General features: G+C 38.7%; 1 protein-coding gene across 1 annotated transcript in view; it reads right to left on the bottom strand.

Annotated features, from left to right (window-relative positions):
- Positions 1–1,998: 1,998 nt before the first annotated feature.
- Positions 1,999–11,022, bottom strand: part of LOC119182137 (uncharacterized) — a 44,981-nt gene continuing 35,957 nt past the window's right edge. Inside the window, exon 9 of the mRNA XM_075878965.1 lies at positions 1,999–6,349. The gene's annotated coding sequence lies outside the window, so the exon portion shown is untranslated. The remainder of the gene's footprint in view (positions 6,350–11,022) is intronic.

Raw genomic sequence — 11,022 nt, 5'->3', positions numbered from 1 at the left:
TTGCGATCCTACAACAAACTTTTAATTATAAAAAAAGACCTACTTTCTCAGTGGTTTACGTCAGTGCACAGACTGTGCTTGTAATCTATTGTTGCCATAAAGATGCTGTATATACAAATAATTTGATACTTGCCTTATTTGTGCTCAAAGGCGAGTGACTCTTGAAACTGAAAGTTCTAGGACTTTTTATTGCTACTAGAACATGTTATGGTAGCTGTACACATTGTAGTTGCTGTTTGTAATTTAATCCAAGTCTCACATAAAAACTGAAAGCCAGAGACTGTAAAGTGTATGTTTGCTTTTTCTGCTATAAATAAGCAACAGCTGTGTTGTATGCTGGAACTCAACCAGTTTTATGGAGCAATGGGGAAATGAATGTGATGCTTTATCACCAAGCTGTTAGGCTGGCCTTCACTATACACAATTATATATGGTTATGTGCTCTTGTGGAATTACAAAAAATGTATAACACTGCATTCAGTATTGTACCTCCTATTCTGCGTGCTTTTTTTATATCAGTTGGTGAACTTACGTGCTGTTCTTTGCTTTTGTTTTTAAGGAACGTGGTGCAAAAAATGCATTAAAGCACTATAAATGCTTTCTCATTCCAAAGCCAAATTGTCTCTCAATGTGTGAATGCTGCATATGTCCTTTTTTAGATGCTGTAGCAGACAAGGCTGCAGTGTTGTTACTCAAACCTGCTTGTTTCATGCATGTTAACAAATGTATGCCATGAACTAGTGTAGCAATGTAGACCACTTGATAAGACTACAACACATCTAAGCTATCTTTAGCAACCTGAGAACATCAACATTTTGCCAAGGTTGTCAGGTAGTGCAAATATAAATATTTCGTACAACCTTTGTCCATAAGACAATTTTTGTGATCTTTAAAAATGGCTGTCAAAAAATTACAGCCATGAAATCTACAGAGAACAAGTTTTAGCCATAATGGCACAATGTTCCAGCACTAGCTTTGGAATGTTCACTCAAGTTAAAGCAACATAAATGTTTGCACCGGTGTATTCATGCTTGCAAGATTCATCTTGCGAGGGCTGCTTTAACCTTAACCACATGTATGGATAAAGTACCAAGCCAAGAAAGAAGCGCATCAACTTTCTTCCACTTCATTGCTGGTAACGACAAAACAGACAATAATGCAAGGTTAACATAGAGACAGAAAAATTCACAAAAACCTTTTTTGCTACAATACTTGGCACTATGCTAAACAATATTGTGGCCCCTGTAAGTGTATAACTGCTCAGCAATATCCGGTAAGAAACTCAAACACATGCATAGAAGTTATTGTTTCAGAACGAACTGATCTATATGGCATATAAATGCCATAAGTATATGAAGTAAACGAAAGAAAAAGGAGCAAAACTCTTTTAACACACTAGGCAAAAAGAACCCACTAATAATGACATTACTCCTTTTGGCTGAACATGTGCTGCTATTTTAATATTAACACACACACTCTAAATGGATTACTATTATCAAAATCACAAACATTTGCAATAAAGAATAAAAGAATAATAAAGACCAGTTTTCATGGCACATTTGTCTGGCTACACTAATCAGTGTGGGTTTGCAGAGGCCACACAATATTACGAGACAATTATTTAATAACACCAACAAGCACGTTCTCTCACTTCACATGGTTTTGGGACGTTAAACCCCACAAATCAATCAATCAATCTCTCACCTCACAACCTTTCTTGCTACTTTACCCTGATGAGCCAGACAGCTTGAATCTCTGTCCCTTTCCTATGAATTGCTATTAAATGTGCTGATGCATGCAAGCTTCAGCAATGTACACAGCTCAGAACTTGTGACTTTTCATATGTTTCATCATTCTGGTAATTTGCTATTACAGCCTGCACTCTTTTCATTCAACCAACTTCACTGACAGCACTACCAACCACAAGAAAAGTGACAGTCGAAAGTACTACTTCAGGCAATTCACAAGGTAATAGTGTATGAGAGCTACCACAATATATATAAGCATTTCGTATATTTATTAGAAAAAGTTCTTTTCTGCTTGAAACAGTTATCTCATGAATAGCATGACATATAAACATTAGCATGTGGTAATTGTCTACTGCCTAGTATTACTAGTAAAACACAATTATCACACCAAAGACTAAAACAATTTACTACAGTTAACTCGTGATAATTCACTCTGACAATTTATACTCTCGGTTAATTCAAACAAAATATAAATTTTTTGGTTGGTCCTTCACTCTTTAAATATATTTAAAAAGATCTTAATTCAAACACCATCGTTCGGTTAATTCATATTTTTTGCACTTCCATGCTGAAAAATAACTGCTGCTTTCTCACTACTATTTACAAATTTGCATGTTTATATTCCTAACAGTCTAAAAATTAAAAAATAAGCACCACAGGACTTCAAGGAGAAAGGCTTTGCTAGTAAACAAATGTTTGAAACAAATTATGCACACGCATAGTAAGCTGTGATTCTTCTCAAATGGTATAGAGATCTTTGTGCTGAAGGCACATATAGCAAAAAGGCAGTTGGCAATTCACAATTTTTTTAAAAGGTCTGATCAGCAGTAAATGGCCAATAAACTTGTGGACTTACACCTTTGCTTTTTGTTCATTGTGTGCAGTTAGAGTTGAAAACCACTTCAAAAAATTTTAAATATAATAAAATCAATGCCTAAACATATTACGTGATGTCTCCTGACCCAGAGTTATATATATGAGAACTTCGTTTAAATGGTAATGTTTGCTGACAATTTGTAGAAACTGCACCCCCCTCTGCCCCTTGCCTTTACGTTCTTTCCTGTACTGGCCCTTGCAGGGCTGAATTGCGTGACTGCAACCTGTTGGCTGAGGTGAGACCCCTGCCATAGTGGGATGTCAGTGGCTAAGTGCTCAATTGGAAACAACGTGCACTCAAGTTCATGTTAGTAAGAAGAACTCAAGAATGCACAAATAATGCCCATATCTAATGACTGTTGATTCAATATAGCTGTGCATGGCAAAAACGGCATTGTCACTTCTGAGCAGAGTGCTAAACATCAAGATAGTGGCACGTTAATCAAAGAAAAAGATATACTTACACATTTGCTCTAAAATAAAGTATCCCAATCCCACATAAACCGATTTTAAGACATTCTGCCATGCACCTCATGAAAAATGTGACTGCTGTACTTTGCTCATAGTAACTGAGCATTTGTCATAACTGGGATTATTACAAAAGGGTTCGATCGTATTAAACACTTGAGAAAAAATGGTGCACTGCACCTTAAAACAGTTCTAGCATCCTTATTCCTCCTCCTGTCTCAATCAGTGTTGAGCGTTACAGGATTGAAAAGTATTTTCAAGGCGAAATGCTTTTCTATAGATGCTACATTATGTGAAAGTAAAACATTGAAATACAAATGCGCACACTAAGACAGGTATGTCATGAACTAATAAAGCAATGTACAGGTGGTCTACGCAATAATTCGTCTTACTCCAAATGAAGCATCTTAGATATTATAGCAATAATATTGCTAAGACAAATATAATAGCAGAGTCGGGTACAAAACAGACTATTCATGCATGTACATAACCACTCTTTTTCACAATGTCCCATTGTATCAGTTGTAAAACAAGGCAGTTCTTGGCCATAATTTACATACTGATTCACCAATTTGTGTTCCTTTGAACATTTATGTGTTCACAAATTACTGCATAATTTATTAATCAATGACCTCACGGATATTAATGCCCTTCAGCCAGACTTTCGCTCAGCATTAAATTAGTGCAATACATGGCCCATGTCATTAAATGCTGAGAGAACATCATTACTTCCCTTTCATCAGCATCATTCTTACTGTGTATCAAAGTAATCACCCATGACTCCAACCATCAGAACTGGCCCTTACAAGCACATATTTAGGCGACAACTTTTCTCAATTTACATGGTCTTTTCACACATATAGTACTTTTGAAACCTTCATTTAGCCCTTTCCTCAACGAGACTACGGTGTATCAAACTTAAATATGGCCTAAACTGGTACACACACGTCCAGTCTGGTATTCTCACCACAATAATCTCACAAATACTTTATATTATGTTCTAAACCATGACATTTATTTATTACTCTTTGATCAATCCTCTCATTCAAGTGTTCCTATCATGAAAACACACCTAACCTTCCAGAATTTTCATCACATCATGAAGTAGATTGATTCTGCCTCAACAACTTTTTTTATCAGACAGCACATTGAGTTTCTGCCATCACACCAGCCCATTATCCTTTTAGTTACCATGCCACCCTGAATAGTAGCCACACCAGAAGTCAATCAAGGCATCATTGATCTTTTGTGCGTGGTGGAGGCCTTTTTCTTTCATACTGTGCACTTACTCCAGTCTTTCGTTTCCCCTTTTTCTTCACCTTTGTGCAGGGTAGAAAACCAGAAGCTTCACTTCCAGTAAAATTTTCTGCCTTGCCCTCATTTGTCATTCTATCTCAGCAGTTTTAGATTGGTCCACCTTCTTTCAGCACACCAGCCACCATTCTTTGCAGGGACTTTCAACTGGTTGGAATGGCTTTCCTGGCGACACTGAAAACCACTCATATTGCCCAAATCCCCTTTTGGGTCCTATGCAATTTTTCATTAGGAAGGGTAGAGTTTCACATCGCAATCTGAGTCAATCATTACGACCAGGATGATAGCCTTCGAGGCATGTGGAGACCATACCAAAACATTTCATGATATTCCTGCACAAGACCATTTTTTGAAGTATTTCAAATAATGATAGAAAAGAGCATTCTAGAAACTATTACATAGTTCTTTTCTACACATACAGAGGACATTACATATCTTGGTAATATTCTAGTGCATATCTTGTGTGTGTACCAAATTTTGTGAAAGACAACTGTGGTCTTCAAAGGAAAAGGCAAGACAAGGAAGTGCTTCAGAAAAATGTGGCTTGATGCTTTGTGTACATAAAAAGATCAGGACATAAAAAACAGGCAATGGATGCAAGAAGACAAATTACAGTGTTTTCAAAAATATCTACAATGCAGCAGCAGAGAATCCTTTCATTTAATATCATCAAGGTGTTTTTTCTCAGTTTTTATCATCACAGGCATGATTGACTTGCAGACAAAAACACCAAACACCTTTATACATCTTCATAACTCTGCCAATTATTTCCCAGTCAAAGGAAATCTTTCCCACAGCCACTGGAGAACTTACCATCATTTGTTAATTAGCTACTTTCTTCATATCATGCTTAACTTTAGTTCATCCATTTTCTACGAAAAAACACAAGAGGCCTGGATGTAAAATGGACGGTAGTTCAATTGAAAGGTGTCCAGGCTCCTTCAACATGGCAAGGGGCAAACACATTCAACAACTAATACACTTTGTACATTCGAAGTTTAAAAACCTTACACATTCAATATGCATCATACTGGCAGTGAAGTTATTAAAACACCATACCGAAAGCAAAATATGAATTTAAAAACCAAAAACGCATACTCGTAACTCAAGATAGGACATATTTCCTAGAGAATATACAAAGCACACCAAGAGATTCTTACCTAAATACAAAGAAATAATTGCTAAATATCAGCTTTCTCAGCATATCACATTTTCAAAAAAAAAAAAATGATAATATCTTTGCAAGTGACTAATAACAAGTAAACAAAAAAGGGCGAATAAATTGAATGGCATAGTTGTTTGTGACCTGCAATCTAATGAAGCCACAAGAAAAGCATAGAAGCATTATTTATGGCTTTTAATTGTAGTACAAATGACATCAGGGGAAATTATTCAAAGTGGACAAAAAAGGCAGTAAGCCAAATGTTCGTCGACACCAGAAGCAAGTTGGGTTTCTCATCCACTAAGTTGGGTTTCTCATCCACTAAATTCATTTTCGCTATCATTATAATTACTAAGCTTCAAATACAAAAACTACTAATAATGCCTTATATGCTTTCCTTACATTTATAGCAGATATAGTCACAAAACAATTGTATGTTCTATACTTTCTTCTATACAAAGCCCGCAACCCAATAGAGGCTACGCAAGTAATGTAATCACAAGCACCACTGTATTCATTTAGCACTGCAGGTATTTTTTCATCAGCAGTACTTTTATTAAGATAACTGCTTGATACACAATTGCAATTTGTAAATGTAAAAGTGCATCTAATGTATTTGTGCACCTCTGTTCTTCAGTTCTCATGTCTTCTCCCAGCAAGCAACAGGCAAGGTTTAGGTTGCGAATACAAGTGGCCACTGTACTGGTCATAGAAACATCTCTCTGCTCAATTAATTGTCAAGGTTAGATCTGCTGTGTCTTCAATGCAACAAATGCCATACCTGCAACAAAAGTATAGCTTTAAAAGTGTAGCATTCAACAAAAGTCTAGCTTTGAAGGGGCAGTAAAGAGGCTCACACTTTTTTTACACCTCACAAACAAGATTGCCCCCAGTTCATGCAGGAAGCAGTGGCAATCATGTTTTACGATTGTCACAGTGCTCATGCCGAGCAGGCCCTGAATCACAAAATAATATTCCTGTGCCATTTTTCAGCACCAGCCTGATCTTCGCTATAAGCACAGTGACGTAATCATACCCACGGGCAACTTTATGTCGCACCGTATTCTCACCAGCACACAACAAAATAATGATCAGGGCTTATGTATGTTGAATGTTCTGGTGGTACAAACAAACATTTTTGTTCAGTTATATTTTTGGTATGTATACCGCAGAAAAAACTTGTCATAAACCTAAAGCAGCATAATGGGAAATGCAGTGTGGGCGTATGTAATGAGCCCAAGCTCTGTTGTTCAGCACTATGACAAACAGCGCAAGAATAAGGAACATAAAGCTGAAAAAACGTACGACAAACTATATATAGATTTATTCACTTCATCTGTTTGTTTCTTTGCATTGACATGACTAGAAGGGCACACCAAGCAATTTCTGCTACTAGCGACATGACACACGACAAGAAATGCACAGAGTATATAAACATGGATGGGCGTGTTATCATGTAAAATTACGAGCAATATACGTAGTAGCCATAAATTTTTTACAAGAAATGAAAGAAACTTTGTGCAAGCAATATCTCCCGCCACAAACAGACACATTACACAGTAGAATACTGTTGATTATCTTTTTCAATTGACACAAAGATTATCCAAAATTGCATGTCACATTATATGCCCCATATGTTAACTAAAATTTGCTAGAGTTGTCAGATGCAAATTTATGTTGTTGCATTGCCGCTCACACCTTTAACATCTGCTAACCTCGTCTGCAAGTGAAAGGTACCACTGAAAAGCAAGGAGCAGGCAATGGGAGAGAACAGAATCACTTTGACATGCTGTCAGATTTTCAGCAATGTGCCTTATACAGATGAGCTTGCTTCCTTACAGCTGGACAAAAAGTGGCGCATACTGACTTTACCAGAACTGTCTTTTTTACTACCCACCAGGGTGGTCTAGTGGTTATGGTGCTCTATTGCTGACTCACAGGTAGCGGGATTGAATCTCTGTCGTATTTTCGATGTAGCTGAAAATGCTTGAGGCCCATGTGCTTTGATTTAGGTGCATGTTAAAGAAGGAAAGTGGTAAAATTTCTGGAGCACACCACTATAGCGTCTCTCATAGTCATATCATGGTTTTTGGATGTTCACCATCATCATCATTAGCGTGACTACGTCCACTCCAGGAAAAAGGCCTCTCCTATGTTCCACCAGTCAACTCGGTCCTGTGCTTGCTGCTGCCACTTTATACCCGCAAACTTCTTAATCTCATCTGCCCACCCAACTTTCTGTCTTCCCCTTACCTGCTTGCCTTCTCTGGTAATCCAGTCAGTTACTTTTAAATGCCAGTGGTTATTCTGCAAACGCGCTACACGCCTGGCCCACGTCCGTTTCCTTTTCTTGATTTCAACTATATCCATAACCCCGGTTCGCTCCCAGAGCCACTTTGCTCTTTTGTTGTCTGTTAAGGTTACACCTATCATTTTCCTTTCCATGCTTGCGTTGTCGTCCTCAATTTAAGCTGAACGTTCTTTGTAAGTCTCCAGGTTTTTGTTCTAGAACTAAGTACCAGCAATACTACTTCCTCTTGAGGCACTTTAAATACTTTCTTCTAGAGGCATAGTGGCAATATATCAGTCATGACTTGAGAGTGCTTGTCAAATGTGCTTCACCCCATTCCTATTCTATAGTTACTCCAATCTTGTGGTCTGGCTCCGCGGTTATTACCTGTCCTAAGTAGACACAGTCTTGTACAACTTTAGGTGCACTATTACCCATCTCGAAGTGCTGTTCTCTTCCAAAGTTGTTGTACATTACTTTTGTTTTCTGTAGAATATTATTAAGACCTATCTTTTAGCTCTCCTTGTCTAACTCCGTGATCATGAGTTGCAATTCGTCCCTTGAGTAACTCAGCAATGCGATGCCATCAGCGAAGCGTAGATTACTAAGGTACTCTCTATTAACTTTAAAGGTGCTCTCCATCAACTCTTATCCCTAACTCTTCCCATTCTAGGCCTCTGAAAACCTCCTGTAAGCATGCAGTAAATAGCAGTTGAGAGATTGTATCCCCCTGCCTTACACCCTTCTTGATTGGTATTCTGTCGCTTTCTTTATAGAGCACTATGGTGGCAGTTGGTCCCCTGTATATTTTTTCCAGGATGTTTATATATGCTTTGTCGATGCCTTGATTCCGCAGTGTCCGCATGACTGCTAATATTTATACTGAATCAAACGCCTTCTCGTAATTAATGAAAGTTATGTATTGTGGTTGGCCGTATTCTGAGCATTCCTCTATTACCTGATTGATAGTATGAATGTGGTCCATTGTTGAGTATAGCCAGTCTGAAATCCTGCTTGTTCCTTTGGTTGATTGAATTCTAATGTTGTCATAATTCTGTTACCTTTCTAATTTGTATATATCTTGTATACGGCAGAGAGCAAGCAGATGGGCCTGTAATTATTCAAGTCCCTGTCATCACCTTTCTTATGTATTCAAATGATGTTAGCCTTCTTCAAGATTCTGGTACTCTTCCCACCAGGAGACACTTCGTAAACAGGGTGGCTAGTTTTTTTAACACAATCTGTCCTTTGTCTTTCAGTAGATCTGATGTTATCTGATCCTCACCAGCAGCATTGCCTCTTTGCATTCGCTCCAAGACTTTTCTGACTTCTATAATAACTGGTAGGATGCCATGTGGGTTACTGCTAGTTGTTATAGTATTAAGGTCGTGGTTGTCCCGTCTACTGTACAGATCTCTGCAAAACTCCTCTGCTATTTTAACTATCCTATTCGTATTGGTAGTTACTTTGCCTTTCTTGTCCCTTAGTGCACACATCTGGTTTTTGCCTATATGAAGTTTTGTTTTCACTGCTTTGACACTTCCTCCGTTCTTGAGAGCGTGTTAAATTTTCTGCACGTTATACCTTCCTACATCAGATACCTTACGCTTATTAATCAACTTCGAAAAATTTGACAATTTTATTTTGTGTGATGTATTTGAGGTTTTCATGCTTTGACGCTTTTTAATGAGGTTCTTCGTCTCCTGGGACAGCTTGCCAGTGTCCTGTCTAAGTATCGTACCTCCAACTTCCACTGCACACTTTGTAATGATACTCGTCCGATTATCAATCATTGCCTCAATGCTAAGTGCCAGTGTCCTGTCTAGGTATCGTACCTCCAACTTCCACTGCACACTCCGTAATGATACTCGTCAGATTATCATTCATTGCCTCAATGCTAACGCTGGTTTTCTCGATAAGAGCCGAGTAACTGTTCTGAAGCGAGACTTGGAATTCCAGTACTTTCTTTCTCAGTGCTAGCTCATTTATTGGCTTCTTGCATATCAGTTTCTGTCGTTCCTTCTTCAAGTCTAGGCGAATATGGTCACTACATTTTACTTTGCCAAGCACTTCCACATCCTGCATAAGGCCTAGGTGTGCAGTTGGTGTAAAGTCTACTTCGTTCCTACTTTTGCCATTAGGGCTGCTCCATGTCCACTTACGGTTCCCTCGTTTTCGGTAGAAGGTATTCAAGATCTGTACAGTATTGCGTTTTCCGAAGTCTACTAGTAGCTCCCCTCTGACATTTCTACTACCGTTGCCATAATTTCCTACTGCCTGGTCCCAGGACTGGTTCTTTCGTACCTTGGTACTGAAGTCGCTCAGCAGACGTTAAACCCCATCAATTAATCTTCAACAACCATGTTTTTACTGTTGTTCAGAACACCTCCAAGAATAACTTCAGTTACTTTCATCCTTGATTAAACTGGCGCCTATGGTTGATATTACACACACATTCAGCTGAAGCCGACTACGTTCCCGTTAAAGAACAGGGAAAATATCTACCAGACGGACTTTTATTTCACGGTGGATGTTCAGAGAGCGATGCCAAACACTCTTTCATGTGTTGTTGTAGCTCTCAGGTACCACTTTAGGCATCTCAGCGATAAAAAAAAGCGTTCTGCTTCAGCTGTGCTCATCGGCAGAGTTGCAGGAATCTTTAGAAGATGGTGCATACTTGGGAAGAATACCTCTGGGCAATTGGCAACCGCTTGCATCGCAGGCATGCTCAGTATTTCTCCTTTCCATTTCGCAGTCTATACTGCGAACTCCCCTTGCAATGCTGAAGTTGAGATAATGTTCGAGTATACATGCCAGTAAACTCCTTGGCAGTGGGAAGAGTGGCAGATTCGGGAATGTTCTGTGGCAGAAGCGCAGAAAGCACCTTCAAGATGTGCCGATGCCTCCTAAAGGGCTTATTGAAATGGTTTAATAAATAGTCCAGAAAAGGCCAAAAATACTGAAAGCCTAAGGTGCTCTTCCACGCCAGCCACTGGCACGTTACTTCGATGAAGCTGCCTCTCTGTGACAAGTGGCATTCTCATTTTTGCCAGTTGTCAAGTGTGCACTGAGAGCAGCGTCGCTTTTCGGAAAATGTTCATCAAGCGTTATACCGTACAGCATTTCAGAACAACTATCGAGTCTTACAGAAGGGTGCTGATCGA

Source organism: Rhipicephalus microplus, chromosome X (genome assembly GCF_043290135.1).
Source record: "Rhipicephalus microplus isolate Deutch F79 chromosome X, USDA_Rmic, whole genome shotgun sequence".
Lineage (NCBI taxonomy): Eukaryota > Metazoa > Arthropoda > Arachnida > Ixodida > Ixodidae > Rhipicephalus > Rhipicephalus microplus.
Note: the sequence above shows the minus strand (reverse complement) of the source record. Positions and strands in the feature narration are given on the sequence as shown.